The sequence below is a fragment of the Pongo pygmaeus genome, chromosome 6 (genome assembly GCF_028885625.2).
Source record: "Pongo pygmaeus isolate AG05252 chromosome 6, NHGRI_mPonPyg2-v2.0_pri, whole genome shotgun sequence".
In the NCBI taxonomy this organism is placed as follows: Eukaryota; Metazoa; Chordata; class Mammalia; order Primates; family Hominidae; genus Pongo; species Pongo pygmaeus.
The window spans coordinates 68,514,785-68,534,088 of record NC_072379.2 but is presented as its reverse complement, the minus strand read 5'-3'; the positions used below and the strand labels follow the sequence as shown (position 1 = coordinate 68,534,088).

Here is a 19,304-nt window from a genome sequence, read left to right as displayed (position 1 = left end):
TTGGAAATAACAGTCAGTGAAAATAAAGGTGGGCAAAAATGAAATTGCCTATTAAGCACCTAATGTGGACAAAGTGTTACATATAATCTCATTGAATCTTCACAGCAATCCTGTGACATAGGTTTTACTGGCATTACTTATAAATGAGGATACTGAGGGTCAGAGAGTTTAAGAGGCATGTCTGGCACATCCTAGCAAGGAGAAAAGTAGAACTGGGATTAAAACCCTATTCTATCTTCTTTTCTAGCAAGTGGCTTTTCTTGTGACCATTTATTTGTTAATTCATTTATTCATACTTCACTCAGTCTAGTCTTTTGACTTTCTTCTTTCTATGAACATGACAGATATTTTCTTAGCCACCTATGGTTAAAACCGTGGCACCATCTTTAAAACTCTTACTCTATTCCCCTCCACATCAAATCTGTTCCAGTCTTGACAAACCTTGTCTTCCATTTTTGTTGCCAACCTTTTGCACTTATTACTCCTTGCTGCTACTATTGTACTAGACTTACAACTAGTCTACTTTCCCTCTCCCCTCCATTCAGCCTAATCCATACAGTGTTGCCTAGTGAATCTTACTAAAGCACAAATCTAATTATGTAATTTCTCGAAAATCTTCCATGGCTTGCCATGGCCTACAGAAATTGTCAGTAATCACAAGGCATTCCTACTGTCAAGGGTATAGGGCAAACCATATTTTCAGCCTTCTTCAGTGTGCTTCTTCCTGTGCACAAAATTCGTGTTTCCCAGGCTTGTCTGATAAGAATCACCTGGGGCTAAAATAATTTGTAGATTCAGTGGTATTCCCATCAAAATACCATTGACATTCTTCACAGAATTAGAAAAAGCTATTTTAAATTTCATATGGAATCAAAGAAGACCCTGTGTAGCCAAGACAATCCTAAGCAAAAAGAACAAAGCTGGAGGCATCATGCTACCTGACTTCAAACTATACTACAAATCTACAGTAACCAAAACAGCATGGTACTGGTACCAAAACAGACATATAGACCAATGGAGCAGAACAGAGGCCTCAGAAATAGCACCACACATCTACAACCATCTGATCTTTGACAAACCTGACAAAAACAAGCAATGGGGAAAGGATTTCCTGTTTAATAAATGGTGTTGGGAAAACCGGCTCGGCTAGCCATATGCAGAAAATTGAAACTGGACCCCTTACTTACACCTTATACAAAAATTAACTCAAGATGGACTAAAGACTTAAATGTAAAACCCCAAACCATAAAAACCCTAGAAGAAAACCTAGGCAGTTTCATTCAGGACATAGGCTTGAGCAAAGACTTCATGACAAAAACATCAAAAGCAATTGCAACAAAAGCCAAAATTGACAAATGGGATCTAATTAAACTAAAGAGCTTCTGCACAGCAAAAGAAACTATCATCAGAGTGAACAGGCAACTTACAGAATGGGAGAAAATTTTTGCAATCTACCCATCTGACAAAGGTCTAATATCCAGAATTTACAGGGAACTTAAACATATTTACAAGAAAAAGACAGCCCTATCAAAAAGTGGGCAAAGGATATGAACAGACACTTCTCAAAAGAAGACATTTACGTGGCCAGTGAACATGTGAAAAAATCTCAACATCACTGATCATCAGAGAAATGCAAATCAAAACCACAATGAGATACTATCTCATGCCAGTCAGAATGGCGATTATTAAAAAGTCAGGAAACAATAGATGCTGGCGAGGCTTTGGAGAAATAGGAATGCTTTTACACTGTTGGTGGGGATGAAAATTAGTTCAACCATTGTGGAAGACAGTATGGCGATTCCTCAAGGATCTAGAATCAGAAATACCATTTGACCCAGCAATCCCATTACTGGGTATATGCCCAAAGGAATAGAAATCATTCTGCTATAAAGACAAATGTACATGTATGTTTATTGCAGCACTATTTACAATAGCAAAGACATGGAACCAACCCAAATGCCTATCAATGATAGACTGGCTAAAGAAAATGTGGTACATATACACAATGGAATACTGTGCATCCGTAAAAAGGAATGAGATCATGTGGCAGGGACACGGATGAAGCTGGAAGCCATCATCCTCAGCAAACTAACACAGGAACAGAAAACCAAACACCGCATGTTCTCACTCGTAAGCAGGAGTTGAACATTGAGAACACATCACACAGAGAGGGGAACAACACACTCCAGGGCCTGTTGAGGGGTGGGGGGTGAGGGGAGGGAATTTAGAGGACAGGTCAATAGGTGCAGCAAACCACCATGACACATGTATACCTATGTAACAAACCTGTACGTTCTGTACATGTATCCTGTTTTTGTTTGTTTGTTTGTTTGTTTGTTTTAGAAGAAATAAAGAAAAAAAAATCACCTGGGGCTTATTAGTATGCGAGTTCCCAGGCCCCACTTGACCATACTGAGCCAGAATCTGCAAGGATTTACACAGCCTTGTGGGGCATGGTAAGACTGGTGTTCCTCCCAAAGACCCAGAACACAGGTGCATGCCTGTGACCATCCTAGGTCTCTTGCTAGCACTGTGTGTTGAGGAAGTCAGCCAGTGTCATCTGATGTGATGACACTTCGTCATATCTGAGACCTCCCAGTCACCCTTTCTCATGCATTACTGAGGTGCGAACCAAGTGCCAAAAAAACCAAAGACACATTAATTAAATTGAATCCTCCAAAGAAGTGGTTTTCTCACATTTTTAAGAGCATGAGATATTTTTATGTGAGCACAATGTAAAACACATAAAAAGATTTAACTTGTAAACAACTTGTGTGTGGTGTGTGTGTGTGTGTGTGTGTGTGTGTGTGTGTGTGTGTGTGTGTGTGTGTGTGTGTGTGTTTGAGACAGAGTTTTGCTCTTGTTGCCCAGGCTGGAGTACAGTGGCACGATCTCACCTCACTGTAACCTCTGCCTCCTGGGTTCAAGTGATTCTTCTGCCTCAGCCTCCCGACTAGCTGGGATTACAGGCGCCTGCCACCATGCCTGGTGAATTATTTTTTGTATTTTTAGTAGAGATGGGGTTTCACCATGTTGGCCAGGCTGGTCTCAAACTCCTGACCTCAGGTGATCCACCAATCTTACCCTCGCAAAGTGCTGGGATTACAGGCGTGAGCCACCATGCCCGGCCATAAATAACTTGTTTAGCTCATACATGATTGTCCAATTTTGGGCATGTATACATAGATAGATATACATATATAATTGTATATAAATAAATATGTGTATATGTGTCCATAAATCATTATGGGCATGTGTGTGTGTGTTTGAATATATGTGCGTAGGGATAGAGACACACATGTACATGCATAGATGACTTGCCTTCGCCAAAAATTATACAGATGTTTCTCAACTTACAATGGGGCTATATCCTGATAAACCCATTATAAGTCAAAAAATTGTAATTATAAACTGGCTTATAAAAAGACCCCCCAATATTGCAAGATAAAAGGTATTAACTGTAAGATTATGATGCAAGAGGAAAATAATGACCAGAAAATAAGTTGCAGTGAAAAAAGTTTCTCTAAAACTTTCTACACTATCATTGAAATAGCTATTAAATAGTATATTGAAATAAAGATTGTTGCTTTTCTCTTTTTATTTTCCCAGTTTTCACTCTTATTAAGTAAAATTACTCAGCTTTTAAAATCACTTGTATCATCTCACTGTGTATTTACAGATTTTTTTCTTCTCAGAAATTTCTGTTTGTCCCAAATTCCTTTTAAATATTTAAATATTATGCATGTTTTACCTTTGTAAACTCCTACCTTTGTAAAACATGCAGAGTATTATTTATCTCATGGATTTCACCCACTGTCAAAAGTCTACTTCCCTATCACCAATAAATACTTGAATACTATTAAGTGATAATTTTTTAGAATCACAGGCATCAAACTATAGTTGACTTTTGAACAACACAGGGGTTAAGGGTGCCATCACCACCCCCAGTGGAAAATTCATGTATAACTTTTTGACTCCCTGAGAACTTAACCATTAATACCCCACTGTTGACTGGAAGCCTTACTGATAACATAAACCATTGATTAACACATTATTCTATGTTATATTTATTATATACTGTATTCTTACAATAAAGAAAGCTATACAAAAAAAATTAAGAAAATCATAAGGAAGGGAAGATTTATTGCCATTTGTTAGCTGTGTGGGTGAAGAAAAGTTACTTAACTTGACTACACTCAGTTTATTCATTCAATAATCTTTGCAGGCCTGGTAAGCACTGGATGAAATAATGTAATGAGACAAAAACGTGAAGGTTTTCTCCATAGTCTTATCACTCTATATCATAATTTAATCATGTTTCTTTACACTGTTTCTCAATTCCTGAGAGAATGATTTTAGACAAACCCACAGAACTCTCTTTGAATATCATTCTTTGTTTCAAATGTATTTCCTTGTGGCAGGAAATGATAAACACACATGGCACAGACAGCTAGTGACTGAAGGGGAAGTTAATGGTGTTTGTTTTTCCTCCAGAATTAGTAGTTCAGAAATTAAAAATAAAAATGTGGCTTGCCAAGTTTGTAAACTACACATAATTCTTTGATTACAAGATGACAATGAATTTAATTTTTTTGACATTTGTATTTCTTTGATACTTATGAATTGAAATGTTTTAAAAACTTATAAATTTGCAGCTTTACATTTTATAAACTATAGTGATTAAAATATCCAAATCCATTAATTTCTTCCTTGCCCTGTAAACTTGAAAACTGAGAAAAGATTTAGAGTAAAGCATTTCGAAATCATTGACAAGCACAGATACTGTTAGATTCTATGTCAAGATTGTATTGCTGCCCTTGAGGAGACATTATAGGTGCTTTTTAAGCTATGATGAGAAGATGAGAAGACATAAACAAAGTCTTTCCCCAGCTATGTGCTAGAAGAAAACCCTTAATTGTGATTGTACAGTATTGCTTGATGCAAAAGTCAACTCATTTTTCACCAGGGATTCCTGTCCATTCCTGGAAATGAGATAGGATGAACCCGGGGGGCGTCACAGTAGAAGGTGGTGTTTTAGGAAAATCTACAAGTGACAGTAAATGCTATTCTAGAAGTTAATTTTTTTTTTTAATTTCAGGGAGCAAATCCTTTATATTTGGCAGGGAGAATGCAGCTTCTTAGAAGTGTCTTTCATTTAATTAAAATTAAGATTGATGTGGCTTGCTGCTGCTGCATAGTATCATTCTGACTTTTGCATAGCTATTGCATTTGTAAATATTCAAATGCACTTTGTTATGGATAAAAGGGAGTTCCTTGGGTAGATGTTTAACTTTTATTGCAAAACCTCTTGTGCTCACTTATGTTGCCAGATTTGGTAGTAGTCATGCACCCTGGGAAAATCACTGGCAAAGCAGTGGAATGGAAAGGATCATGGGTATTTACTGTGAGGAGAAGGGAAGGTAAAGATGTTTTAGGGGTTATATCATTTCACTCAGGAATTTGCTTTTGGAAATGTCATTAAGGAAAAAGTATTTGGGGATGGTAGGTATTTTTAGAATGTTTCTAAGTAAAATCACGATTTTTCTTTTAATGAACTGCGAAGAAATCATCTAGTCCAGTACTCATGAAATCAATTTAGTAGGTTCAATTCAACAATGGAATAGAATAGACTAAAATACAACATGCCAGAGTGCACACACATTGTAAGATTTAGTATTAATTTATGAGACTGCATGAGTTTTATATAGATAAGCATGTTTCTATATATATGTGCATTGTATTTAATATGAAATGTATTTCTCAGTATGAGTAGCTGTTGAAAAAGCTTAAAAGCCACTGATTGACTTTTTCTCCCATTTTACAGATGAGGAAACTGAAAGAGGCTGATTCTCATTTTATTTGAGTGGGTCTCCTTGAGGCAGTTTATCTATCTTCAGGGGTCTCTTGTTAGAATCTGTTTAATCATCTATGCATCTTTTACCATTTTTCACCCTTGCTCAAAAATTGCTATATTTTTGTGACCAGAAATTGGATCAAAGATGCTGATTCTGGGGAGACAATCTTTGCTGAGTCTCTGAGCACCATGTTGGATGGGTAGTTGGTGCTTGTAATACCAAGGGGAAAACAACAGAATATTTATAGCTCTCTGTAGAGATAAGATCCGTTATCTTAGGTAAAGTCAGATGAAAAGGTGGAACAATAATCTAATACACATCAATAGATACAACCAATCATCATTAGCTTCTACCATTTGTTTCAGTTCAGTTCAACAAATATTTATTGAGCTCCTACTTAGTATCAGGTATTTTAAAAGCTAGCCACTTACTTCCTTCTTTATGATAAATTAATTAGTCGTACAATTAAATTATTCTCTCCCTTTCCTTGTGGTGTACAGGGAGATTTACTGAAGTAAAAGGGAGTTTTGTTTGTCAAAGATGAAAGAGATGTAGCGCCATGCTTTATAACACAATATGCTACTTGGAAATCTGTTATGCCTTATCTAGAAATGTTCCTAATATCTTGAACTCCACCTTTCACTCATTAGAAAGTCCTGCAATATAAAGCTCACCTATAATATTTTTCTCTATATTTGCTTTCATAACACATTGATTTATATTGAACTTTCTCCTTGTTGCTATTTATACAGTGTCAGTTCTGCTCTATGAGCTGATTTTTTTTTTTCCTCTGACTACCTGAGAATCGAGGCAGCAGGGCCAAGGGGGCCGACTTGCCACGTGAGGTTTTGTCTTTCCCACCTTGTTATGCTTCTTGTTTGCCTTTCTGCCTGGCAATTCCTGAAGGTGGTGTTCTGTTTTATCTTTTTTTTGTTTTTAGAGTGTTTGTGCAAAGCGTATTATTCTGTTTTTACTTTGCTTCTTAATTGAGTATCGGCCATGTAACTTATTGCTTGAAGCAGTTACAGTATCAGGGAATAGTCCCAAATGGCACCATGAGCCTGATTTTTCTTGATGGCTGTCACTGTGGAAAGGGACACCCATGAGGTAGGTCCAAGCCAAAGAAAGGAGATGTATAAGTACAGCCTGATCTTATTAGTGGGTCTAGAAAAACTGCTTCTTTATTAACTGTCAATCTTTTAAATCTTTGCTAATTATAACGATTAAACATGATATTTTGTAGTCATTTCTACTTGCATTTTTGATTATTAGTAGTTTTGAGCTTTTTTACATATCTCTGTAGGATTTTCTTCCCATGTTTGGAATTTCTGTTTGTGTCCTTTGGTTATTTTTCTTTTAGACTGTTCTGTTTTGTTATTGATTTATAAGACCTTTTTTCTATCCTATTGAAATTAATCATTTTCATTGTGGTTAAATTTTACCATTTTAACATATTTTGAGTGTGCACTTTAGTGGCATTAAGTACATTCACACCATTTGCCACCCTCACCACTGTCCCATCTCCAGAAATTTCCCATTATCCCAAACTGAAAAAAACCATGGTAGGTGCTATGAAAATAGGCCCGTGGGCCTCTTCCATTCTTAACAAGAGAGATGCTAACCTTCTCTTTTTTCCCACAACACTAGTAACACTTCTTGAATCATCTAATCCCCTAATTATTTCTCTGGATCCAGTGCTGCCATGATGATTGCAACTTCATTTTAAAGGTGTATTCATACATTAAATAAACAGGCAAACAGCTGTTCTCATATGACCATCTTATTGAGCAAATTCTGTTTTGTTTAGTCTTTACAGTTCTTCCACTTGTTATTTAATCTACTGGTGTTTGATGTTTTCCTTGCTTGCCAATGTGGTATTTCCAGCTGTGCATGGAAATTAATTTTCTATTTGAATAGACAATTCCAGGAAATTATCTATTAAGGTTATAGGAGGCAAAGAGAATGTTGCTTTATAGTTTGTGTGTGTGTGTGTGTGTGTGGTGTTCTTAGCATTATAAGGAGGAAAGGTTGATTTAAGAGTTCATGATTGCCAGTTTTTGTTTTTAAATAATATTATTTAAATAAAATAAACTCTGCCACTGGTCACAAACGCTGTCAATAATAGGAAGTATGGGGCACTGAAAACTTATTCTCTATCTGAAACAAAAATTCTAAATGGATCGCTCATGGACTCTGAAACCTTTTTTGGACGATAGACCTCTATTGTATCTGACAGATTCTGTGGAACCTCAAAACCTAAGGTTCCCATATTTTTATCTAAAACCCTAGTTGAGGTGCATTTTGGAATTAAGAATTTATCAGATTTTAAAAAGGTAGTATGATTTAAAAAATGTATTAGGTTTTCAAAAGTACCATATACCCGCATATTACCTATCACCTTTAATGGGGTCTAGGATGGTTCCCTATAATCAAAAAATAATATTTCTGCAGTTAAATTCATAGATCTTAATCTTAAATGAGATAAATAAAAACATGAAATAGCCTCACAGCTGTGTAGGTCGGTTTTTGCTGCCAGATAAGTTGAGGTTTGTTGCCAAACAATTTCTGAAAAATCTTTTGTTCTTTAGGATCAGTGATAAGGGACAAACACAATTTCACCTGTACTCTAGGGGGTTCCACTGTCCTTGGTCAGGAGTGGTTTGGCTCCATGCTCCAGCCGGGCCTGCTTCTCCTCAGCCCTACTCAAGTCATGGACTTAGCATTTTCACTGTTACAGACATTTTTGCTTCTGGGGTTCTGCGCCTGTCACTTTTTTGATGAATTTAATCCTCTTTTTTGCAGCCATATTGTGTATGGGCTCTCATTCTTTATACTCAATATGTTTGCCATTATGTGTAAATGTTTCATCATAACGTGAACACATATATTATGTTCATCATCATCCCTGTTCCTTTGCATTGGTTGTTCTCAGTACTTGAAATGCCTTTTTCTCTCTTTCTCCTGTTAATTTATCCTCTACCACATCATTGTACCAGGATAACCTATTTTCTCCTTCTATTATATTCTCTATATTCTTTTAAAGCTTTGTGTCTACCACTGTTTTAGCATGCATTACATTCCTCCATAATTATTTGAATATTTATCCATCTCTTACATAAGACTGCACATTTCTTGAGAGTAATACCTCTTTATATATCCATTGTCTTGCACAGTGCCTGGCACATACAGATTCAAAGCTTTTCAGCCCAAGATAAATAGAAGGTGTACATTTGGAGGCAGTGGGGTAAGATTGGAGACACGAGAAAGAGGGATGTACAATCTTAATAAATTAGAGTGCAAGACAGAATAGTGTAGAGGAACAGTGGTTTTGTTTAGTTTATGTGCATATGAGGATTAGGAAATTAAATGATATATATCGTTTGGAGAATGGAGAAATTTCAAAAAGGAGGTAAAGCTTCAGACAAACCTGGTCAAATGGATGAGATTGGGATGGAATGGCAAAGAAGAATGTACAGTGCTTTCAGAGAAGGGAGTATGTTGAGGAGTGAATTGGCATTGGTGGCTGAACAAGATATTTAAGCTATTGGCAAATTATAATGGAAGTTCTGAATTATGAGATGATGGAAGAAAAAGGTCAGTAGGCCAAATGGTGCTGGATTATATAAAGCAATATATAATAAGAAAAAGAATTGGATCTATTCAGAGTAAGGTGTCATTATAATTTAAAGAGTAGAACAGGGATGGTAAGATAAAAAACATTTCTGAAAATAAATGTGTCCACGGCGTACCCAGTGATGCCTGAACTAAAGGGTGTAGGGGTGTGGGGCTGGGTTGTTTTACATCATAAGGACCTGAACCGAGAAGACAGTAATGAGACTGGAGAAAAGGGTGTGAGACTTTTGAAAAGTAAAACCGTAGTGTGATGGTTAATTTCTTGCGTCAACTGAACTGGGCTACAGGTTGCCCAGATACTTGGCCAAGCACTACTTAGGGTGATCCTGTGAGAGTGATTTTAGATGAGATTAACATTTAAATCAGTAGACTGAGTAGAGCAGATTGCCCCCTGTGATGGGGATGGGCCTCATGCAATTGGTTGAAGGCCTGAATAGAGCAAAAGACTGACCTCCCTTATGTAAGAGAGAATTCTCTTGCCTGACAGTCTTTAAACTGGGACATTGACCCTTACTGGTTCTGCAGTAGCCTTCTGGCTTCTGACTCAAAACTGGGAAATCAGTTCTGCAGCTTTTGGACTTGCCAGACCCCATAATCATGTGAGCCAATTCCTTATAATCAGTCTCCCTTTCTTTCTCTGTCTCTCTGGAGAACCCTGACTAATACGTGTAGTATGTGGAGACTCACTAGATATGGGAGCCACAGGAGGTGATAAAGGAATTAACAATTACTTAGGAATAGGAATGGAGAAATTGCAAACGGCAGTCAGTTTTGATGGAAAATATATTTGGTTTTGATTTTGTTGACTCTGAAGTGATTTTGGAGATTCAAGTTAAATTACTGTAGGCAGCTGTAGTGAGGTAGGTAGCTTGTGTGAGTGAGGCTGGATGTTGCATCTTGGAATCATCTACAAGTAGGGCAAAAGAAATTACATGACAGAACAGAGTTCACAGGGGAATGAGAGAGACAAGCATAGGCAAGGATTTGACTGGGGTTCTTCAGGTGGGAATTATGGGGCTAGAGGAGAAAGATGAGCTGGTGTATAAAAATATTGGTGGCAGAGCTCTCTTGACATGGTTTGTCAGCCTCTTGCACCAGAGTGTAAGCTCCAAGAGGCCAGCAATTTACTCAGTCCTTTTTTCCCTAGCTTTAAGTGTTGTACTTCAGATATTTGAGATGTCTAGACATTGTTTATTCTTCATTTTCCACTTGAGACAAAGCCTTTTAAAGGAAAACTGAACCAGGAATTAGGATTTATTTGCTGTAATCTTGACTTTGCACTTAGATATAGGGACTGAGGTTTGACTTTTTAATTCCTAGGATTTTGACTCCTTTTTCAAAAAATGAGGAGATTGGCTTAAGAATTTCTAGGATTACTTACAACTCAAAAGTTATGGAGAAAAATATCTATAGGCTGAAAATTGTTCTAAGCTGCAAAAATGGCCTTGAGTAACTTCAGAAAATAAACATTACAGCAAATCATCTTTTATACCCCTTTTTTGGATGTTTTATTTATTTAATGTCAATCAAAATATTGTAATAGATTAAATAAATCAAAACACATATAATCTTGTCTAGAAGCAGCTTTGGGCTAAAAATTTTCTTTGCAAAATATTAAAGGTGTGATTTTTAAAGAAAATCTCTTAATACAGGACCTAACCCCACTTTATATAGCATTAAATTAATATAACTGTAAAAAAGAAAAAAATATAAGCAGCATTTTTCTTTTAATATCAACACCACAAAGAAATTTTGGTTCTTATGGAGGTTTTATTCTATTACAAATCTTCCAACTCTAAAATCTTCTGGTAGAGTTGATTATGTAATTTAAAACAAAGGGAAGAATCAGTGGCTCAAATGGTCCTGTGTTTACCATACTTCATTCAAAATTCTCTTGCATCTCCTCATAATGTTTCTAGATATGTTAATGTCACATAATCTCACAATATCCATTTTTAATTTATGCAAGAATACTTTCTGTTTTGAATAGCACATTATTCTAGGTTATATCCAATGTCAGTTTTCGGTATTTGATTAATATGTGATGGTTAAATTATAGATGGTTAACTTTTTTTCCTAATTGTACAATTTGAAATATGGTGAATTTCCAAAAATAGTTTGGAGAAAATATGAACTCCATTTTAAAAACGTGCATGTATGTTGATATCATATATTTGACATAGAAACTGTCAAACAGGAATAGATGTCATAAACTTTAATTCAAAGGCATTAAACTACTAGCACTAACAACCAACATTTTTTTTTATCAAATAGAACTAATTATGCCCCCAGGATCATGCGTTGTTTTAGATATTAATTAACATTATAATTGTCTTCTCACTTTCTGGTATGCAGGGGTACTCTCCATGACCATTCTTTGTCATTTATCACCTACAATGTAAAATTTCCATTGGGAAACAGTCTTCTGCCTTGAACTACCAAAGTGATGATTTTGCTTTTTGTCATTAAGGTTTTGTTTGTTTGTTTGTTTGTTTTAATTTGCTTTAGAGCTTCTTTATTGAGGACAACTAACAGTTAAGAGTTTTCTTGGGGAATAGTGTCACAGCAAGAATCACACTTAGACTTTTCAGATACAATTCTTCTATCTACAAAGTAATGTTAGAAATATTGTTGATTTACAATAGATATAATTTAAAATTACTTATTTTTATTTTCCACAGATCCCAATTTCTGCATTTCTTGTGAAGTTTAATAATTTATCCTTGGATTCATTTTATTTTTGTTTATATTTATATAGAAGGCATTTAGCCATTCATGTTGATCAGCTGACCTCTTAGTTCCATTTGTATAATGTAATGTCTGGTTATATAAACCCAAGGATCTGCTGTTATTGTTTGCTCTGCAATCTGATAGATAAGAGATTAAAATATGGTGGGTGTAGTGGCTCATGCCTGTAATCCTAGTGCTTTGGTAGGCCAAGGCGGAAGGATTGCTTGAGGCCAGGAGTTTGCAACCAGCCTGGGCAACATAGTGCGACCTGTCTTTACAAGACATAAAAATATTAGTTGGGTGTGATGGCATGCTGAAGTCCCAACACTCTGGGAGGCTGAGGCAGGAGGGCTGCTTGAGGTCATCGTTTCAAGACCAGCCTGGACAACATAGTGGGGTCATGTGTCTACAAAAAAAAAAAAAAAAAAAAAGAAAAAGGTTGTGCTTAGTGTTGCACATCTGTAGTCCTGCCACACAGGAGGCTGAGATGGGAGCGAGGATTGCTTGAGCCCGGGATTTTGAGGCTGCAGTGAGCTATGATCACACCACTGCCCTCCAGCTTGGGCAACAGAGTGAGACCCTGTCTCTAAAACAAAAAACAGAGAGAGAGAAAAAAATAAGATGTATGTATTCAGAAACATAAAAAAGCAAGAGTAAAACTTCTGTGACAACTTTGTTCCATTTGTAAGTCACACTAATGACTGCTTTGCTTCTTAGTAATTTTCCATTTGTAACATTTTATACCTGGATACACAAATGTAATGCAATTGAGCAAGAAAACAATTATCTGTCCGCTGGAAATAATGTACTTATCTCATTGAAACAATTGACTTGCTTAAAAATACACAGGTCTGTTCAGACTGCAGTTACCTGTAATTTGTAATGAATTTCCAGGAAGAATTAAAATCCTCTGATGTAATTGAATCAGTAGTTGAATCCACTGATTGTGAATGATAAATTTCGATGCATAATTCCCCTGTTATATAAACCTCCATTTGGAGCCATTTTAGATTTGAGAGGTTTTTTTCAATATTCTATGAGTTTTGGCTGGATCCCTGGAAAACTTCACTCAAAGGCTGTATCTTCCAGTGAAAGCTTCATGTTGACTTGTGGGTTCTGTGTCAGTGGAATGTTTCAGTACTTTTTGGCCTGGCTCAAATGTTTCTTGGCATTTTCTGTGGAGTTTGGCCCAACCAATCTATAGTATCACATTGGATTCCAGATAGACCCTAAAAGCCATAATTCATCTGCAAGCTAGTATGGGACTTTATTGGGGTTTGGTAGTGGACTAACACCATCGAGCAGTTGGGGGTTCAATGTTATGAATGATATTTCTAAGGACATATCTATCTGAAAAATAATACAAAGAGAAGCTACTTTTCCTTTAGCCCAGCACTTATTTTTCTCAGAGGTCTCTTTCACAGAGGTCAATGTCCTTTTTTAATTCCTTATTATAATTTTTTCCCTCCTCAGCAGTTTCTAAACCTATTGCAGATCAACAGCTTTTTCTTCTTTCTTAAAGTGAGATGGCTCTGGCTCTTGGCTGACTTCAGTCTTGTGATGTGGGACTGATGTGCGTTTTCATTTTTCACTTTGAAGGTGCTGCCAAAGCTAGTTAATTTTAGTTATACCATCATAGAATGCTGGAGCCTGTAGGTGCCCTAGAAATGGTTTGGTACAGCCTCCTCGTTTTACACATAAGGGGAGCCAGGCCCAGTTCCTTAGTTCTCACAGGAAGCTACGGCACTGTTAGGATGGAACTCGCGTCCGCCTCGCAACAGAACGGGTCTCTGCAAGTCTATCCAGCTGCTGAAAGATCCACTCCCCATTCCCAGTCTCAAATTTTGTACCTCTGGGTAGTTTTCCTCTTTTCCTTAAAGCTTTTTAAATGTAGCTCCCCATACGTTATATTAATTTGGGAAACCAGCCAACAAATTAGTTTTACATTTGTTAGGATTCTAGGGTGTTATTTATGATACCATTCTCTTTGTGTTCTGAGTCACTAAGAAATAAATATAGGAACAAGACAGAGATCAAAATAATAGCTTTATTATAAACAGTGTTAAATTTTAGAACACATAGTGGACCCAAGGTGGAAGCCAGCTTCTTATGCCTTTAACAGTCCCCTATTGAGCTTAGCCACTCAGTCATAGAGAAGTGTGCAACTGCAGGTTCCTGGTCCAGCCCTCATCTGCAGGGCCCACCCTCAGGGAGGACTAGCTGAGCAGCACCTCTGAGAGACTCCAGGAGCCAAGGGCCTCCTGCCAAGGGAAGGGCCTCTTTCTCAAGTCTGGCCAAGTAGAGCAGTCCATACCCACTCATGGAAAGCAGTGCCCTTCAATGGCTCACCTTCTGGTGAGTGTCCTTCTCTTTCCTTCTTTTCTCTTGCTTTAGCATTCCTGTTTCACACTGGTATTCTGAAACCAATATTATTAAATTTCTTTTCCTTGTAAGATGAGTTATTTTCCCATTATTCTCCTAAATAGAGTTGAAAAAGCAAAGGTAGCAAAATCAGCCTAGGCAACTGATTATTTATAATAGAGAAAAATAAATGAAGAATTAAGTAGCTGGTAATGAGAGATGGCATGATGGGAATGTGCTCAGAATACTTCCCAGTAATGGAAGATGAATAATTTTTCCTGTTCTCTCCTGACCACGCCATTGTTCTCACATTTTTAAGAAGAGAAAGTTGGGAAAGACTTTTACCTCTCTGTTTACATCTTTGTTTAAGCTCTAGACCTCTGCCAGCACCCACCATTGTATTTTGATAAATATATTCTCAGCCATCTATAGGTAGAGTCACATGATCTTGTTTTGCTTTCATTTTCCTGTGATTTTGAATTAAGTAAAATTTCAGAGCACAGAACTCTCTTGGAAATTTTACTTGACTCATGTAGGTAGGTTTCTGTAGGTTTCACTACTTCATTTTGTTCCAGATATTTTTCCAATGTTTATCTCTTTCTTTAAATCTTCTACAGTAGCTTTCAAGATACTTACTTATGAGAGCCCAGATAATATTTAAGTTTTCTTCATATTAAGGGATTTTTTTTCCTTCAGATTTCTTGCCTTGTGGTGCATGTTGCACACACACTTGTACTTAATTCAGAGGTAAATGAAAAGTAATTTACAATTCTAATGTTCTTGGTACCCATACCTTCTCCTTCACTGTTTTTATGCTTGCAGGTTTCACTTCCTTTTAGTAGGTTGAAGGTCGTTTAGATAAAAAAGATACAGAATTGCAGACTAGTAGATTTAGGAGTTTATGTATTACGATTTAAGATGTTAAGATTTAAGGTGTTCCAGTAGCATACTTGGAGTTGAAATCATGATTATTAAGATGAATTCTTTTTGTGTGAGTGGCTTAACAGACTTCTCTTGAATCACCATAATGTTTTTGCTTCGTGGGCATGTCAAGTATCTGTTATAGTGGAACCTGAGAGAGGGCATACAGGAAATAGCATAGAAGTTGTCACAGTACACCTGGAATGATGCTCAGGTGGTTGCCATGGGCTCAGGAGCCATTTGCCTGGGTTGAAACTCAGCTCTTCATTCCTTTGTTTCAGTTTGCTCATCTGCACAATGGGCATACTAATTAAGGTATCTACCTCGAAAGTTCTTGTGAGGATTAAATGGATGAATACATGTAAAGCAGTTTAAACGAGTGTCTGAACATTATATATGCTTTATAAATGTGAGCTGTTAAACAGTCCTCACGTGCCTAATTGGGTGAATAGATCAGGGTTCCTCTGTATTTTCAAGTGTTTCTCTCAGTACACTATTATTTAGGAAAGATAGACTAAAAAGATATTTTCTGAGGTGTTCCTGGCTGATATTTTAAAAGGTGAACCGTGCATTAAAAGATTGTGAGTCTAAATTTTGTGTAATTTAATATTAATAAATAACCTGACTTCTTTGATAGTCTATGTGAAATATGAGGATTTCAGGCACTTTGTTTCCACAGCCAAACTGTGTATATTGTCTTCATTATTGGCACTGATTTTGGCATTTTGATTTTAAAATTATTTTGTGCAGTTTTCACAGTTGCTCCAATTAGAAGGGAAGTACTGAGGAAGTAGTCTTTCAGTTATTGACAGATCTTAAGAAGCATAAAATGGTTTGGTATTTTGGAGAAATGTAGGATAATGTAAGACCCAGAGACATACTATTCCGAGTAGAAAATTTCATCTTATAATGCATTTATATGTATGTGGTATATGTGGGTAGGCAAATTTCATCATGAAAGGAATAATGAAGGAAAAGTTTTGGGGGAACCTAAAGTTTTACTTTAGTTTGTATAATAATTAACTCAGCTGCATAAATGCCAGGAAAATAATTAGAACAACAGATTATGTTGAATGCCTAAAGAAATATGTTTAACAACTTTTAATTTTCTTTCCTCCCACACACGACTTCCTAGTTTGTTTCTGGCACACCAGTTGTGTCTCAACACAGTGGCTGATCTGGTAGAGTTGTGTGAACATCTGCGATTGTGGCAGAACAAATTTTCTCCTTTTGGTTACATTTAATGAAAGTAAAAGTAGAAGGAGCACTGTATTTTGGATGTAATGCAGAGATATAGAGGGTAGCCTACCTTTTCTCCAAATCAATGTATGAGCTTTCAATATTTTGAAAGCTCATGCATACTGAAGCGTGTGTCCACATGGTGAATGTAAACAAACAAAAGCTGATTGTAACCATCTTACTTTTTCTAGTTAGATATCAATGGGCTACTATTGGTCAGGGAAACAAAGAGGGACCTACATTAGTGGGGTAAGGTAAAAAAATTTAGTGGCAGTGAAAGTTTTAAAAATAATATTTATTTTTTCTGTTTAAGATATTCCTTTATATTTATGACGTTATGATATTCCTTCAGGAGTGGTTGTTTGATAATCTGTAGTTTACTTAATCATTCCTATGGTGTTACAGACAGATTTATAAAGTTTTGCTATTACAAATTATGGCACCACAAATATCTATTTGAATCTGCCTTTTTTTTTTTGGAGTTATTTACTCAGTTTAAAATTTCTGGCCTGATATTATTAGGTTAAAGCCTTTGCATATCTTTATGAGTCAAAGGATGTAGATTTTAACAAATGGCTTTTGAAGTCCTTTGCCAAATTGCTTTCTAATATAAATATATAAATTGTTAACAATAATGTATGGGTTTTTCAGTTTCACTTTTTGAGACCCTGAACACTGATCGTTATAGCTTTTTTTAAATAATTTTTTGTATTTATTCAATAAATATAAAGTGGAACTTCAGTGTTGTTTCAGTTTGCATTGCTTTGGTAAATAAAGTGCATGTGTCTTCTTTTTTTCTTCATATGTCCTTAATAATTTAATTTCCTGTTGTGCATGTTCATGTTTTTGAGGTATTTTTCTTCTTGATTTTCTGTTTTTCTGTCAGATTGTTTATCCCCTGTATGTAACATATAAATCAACATTTTATCTCTTGTGTTTGATAAACATATTTCTGCAATATGTTGTTTTTTTATTTTACCATGACTATTACTTTTCTTAAGCTCAAACTGTTATAAAAGTTATATTATTTTGTTTCTTTTATTGACTCTAGGTTTAAAAAGTTGTCATCTTACAAAAAAATATTCAATTCTATTTTATGCTAATGTTTAGTGAACTGATTTATATATGTGTGTGTGTTTATAAACCCACAGATACATATATGCACAAATATACATAGGGAGTTAGAGACATTAGTATTATAATGATAGTATATGGCATAAATTTTGATCCATTTTTTTCCTCAAATTACTAGCCAGTTATGTCAGCCTCATTGATTACATACTTTCTGTCTTCTCCTCCCCAGTTGTTTTAAATTTCCCCTTTATCATATTATTACATCCTAACATATAATTAGATATTTTACTGGGCTTTATTTTTTTATTCACTGATCTATTTCAAATTAGATATAAAAATATTTTTAAAATCTAATTCTTTAAATTATTAATGCTTGATAATATGCTTTAAATGTAGTAGGTTCAAGTCTTCTTTTCCAAAAACATTGAGCTTCTCCTATGTTACAAACTGTGAATATGGAAAGTAAAATTATACGGTTTTCCCACTCATAGCAATCAAAGTCTTGCTGGAAAAACAGACATGTAAAAATGTAATTATACCATAATGCTACAAATCCAGAATGGAGAGATGAACAAAGCACTGATAGCACCGAGGTGACAGTATATTTTTACCTTTTTCCCCTATATTTTCTAGTTCTAATGAAAGTTTGATTATCATCTAAATTGCTAATTTATTATATCTACAAAATAACTTAGAAAAATTTGATTTTTTAAAATCCTATAATCTTCTCCCTCAGGGTTATTGTCTGTTTCATCTTTTTAATTTTCTAATTAAATTCCGTAGTTTTCCTTAATGTTAAATACTGGTTAGAAACATTTCATGTTAAGCATATGCATCTTATGGATATTATATGCAGCAGTCTACAAGTAATTCAATGTTTGATTTATTTCTTTAAAGAAGCCTATATTTTGGGTTTAACATTCACAGGGAAAATTGGAGCCCATACTTTTTTATCTTTCTTTATTGAGTGTGGGGTCTCAAACATTCGTTGGTAATACCTTTGGGATTTGGTAAGAAATACTGCACACAGATACAATGTAGAAATTTCATTGAGATTTTTTTAATAGTAACTTTTAATAGTTAAAATTTTGAATAGTTACTTTTGAAATGAATGATAGGCCAATGAAAAATTTGTGTGCCATGAAAGCTATATTTTTATGAAAACCTGATTGGAATTATGGAAAACAATCTGTGTTTTATAGTCATGGAAACCTGTGACTGATGATCATTTTTGGAATAATTGTAATTTCTATCATTGCAGCTGTTAATTGGTAACAAGGAGGGTCTTAAAGGCATTAAGGAGTTTTGGAAAATAAAACTTAAACACACATCAAATAGCAATCATTTCTGGAATTCTGCTCATATCAGTTGTATAAACCTGACTATTAAAGTATAAAATAAAGTTTATTTCATTATTCCAGTTTCTAAACTGTATATTATTTAAAAATATGTTTGTATTTACAAATTAGGTCAGGAGTAAGCAGGGCCTCA

General features: G+C 35.5%; 1 protein-coding gene and 1 pseudogene across 10 annotated transcripts in view; one reads left to right on the top strand and one right to left on the bottom strand.

The window, feature by feature from the left end:
* Positions 1–19,304, top strand: part of HDAC9 (histone deacetylase 9) — a 911,013-nt gene that overhangs the window by 99,375 nt on the left and 792,334 nt on the right. The gene's annotated exons all lie outside the window — the stretch shown is intronic.
* LOC129041844 (U6atac minor spliceosomal RNA) lies at positions 7,407–7,499 on the bottom strand (annotated as a pseudogene).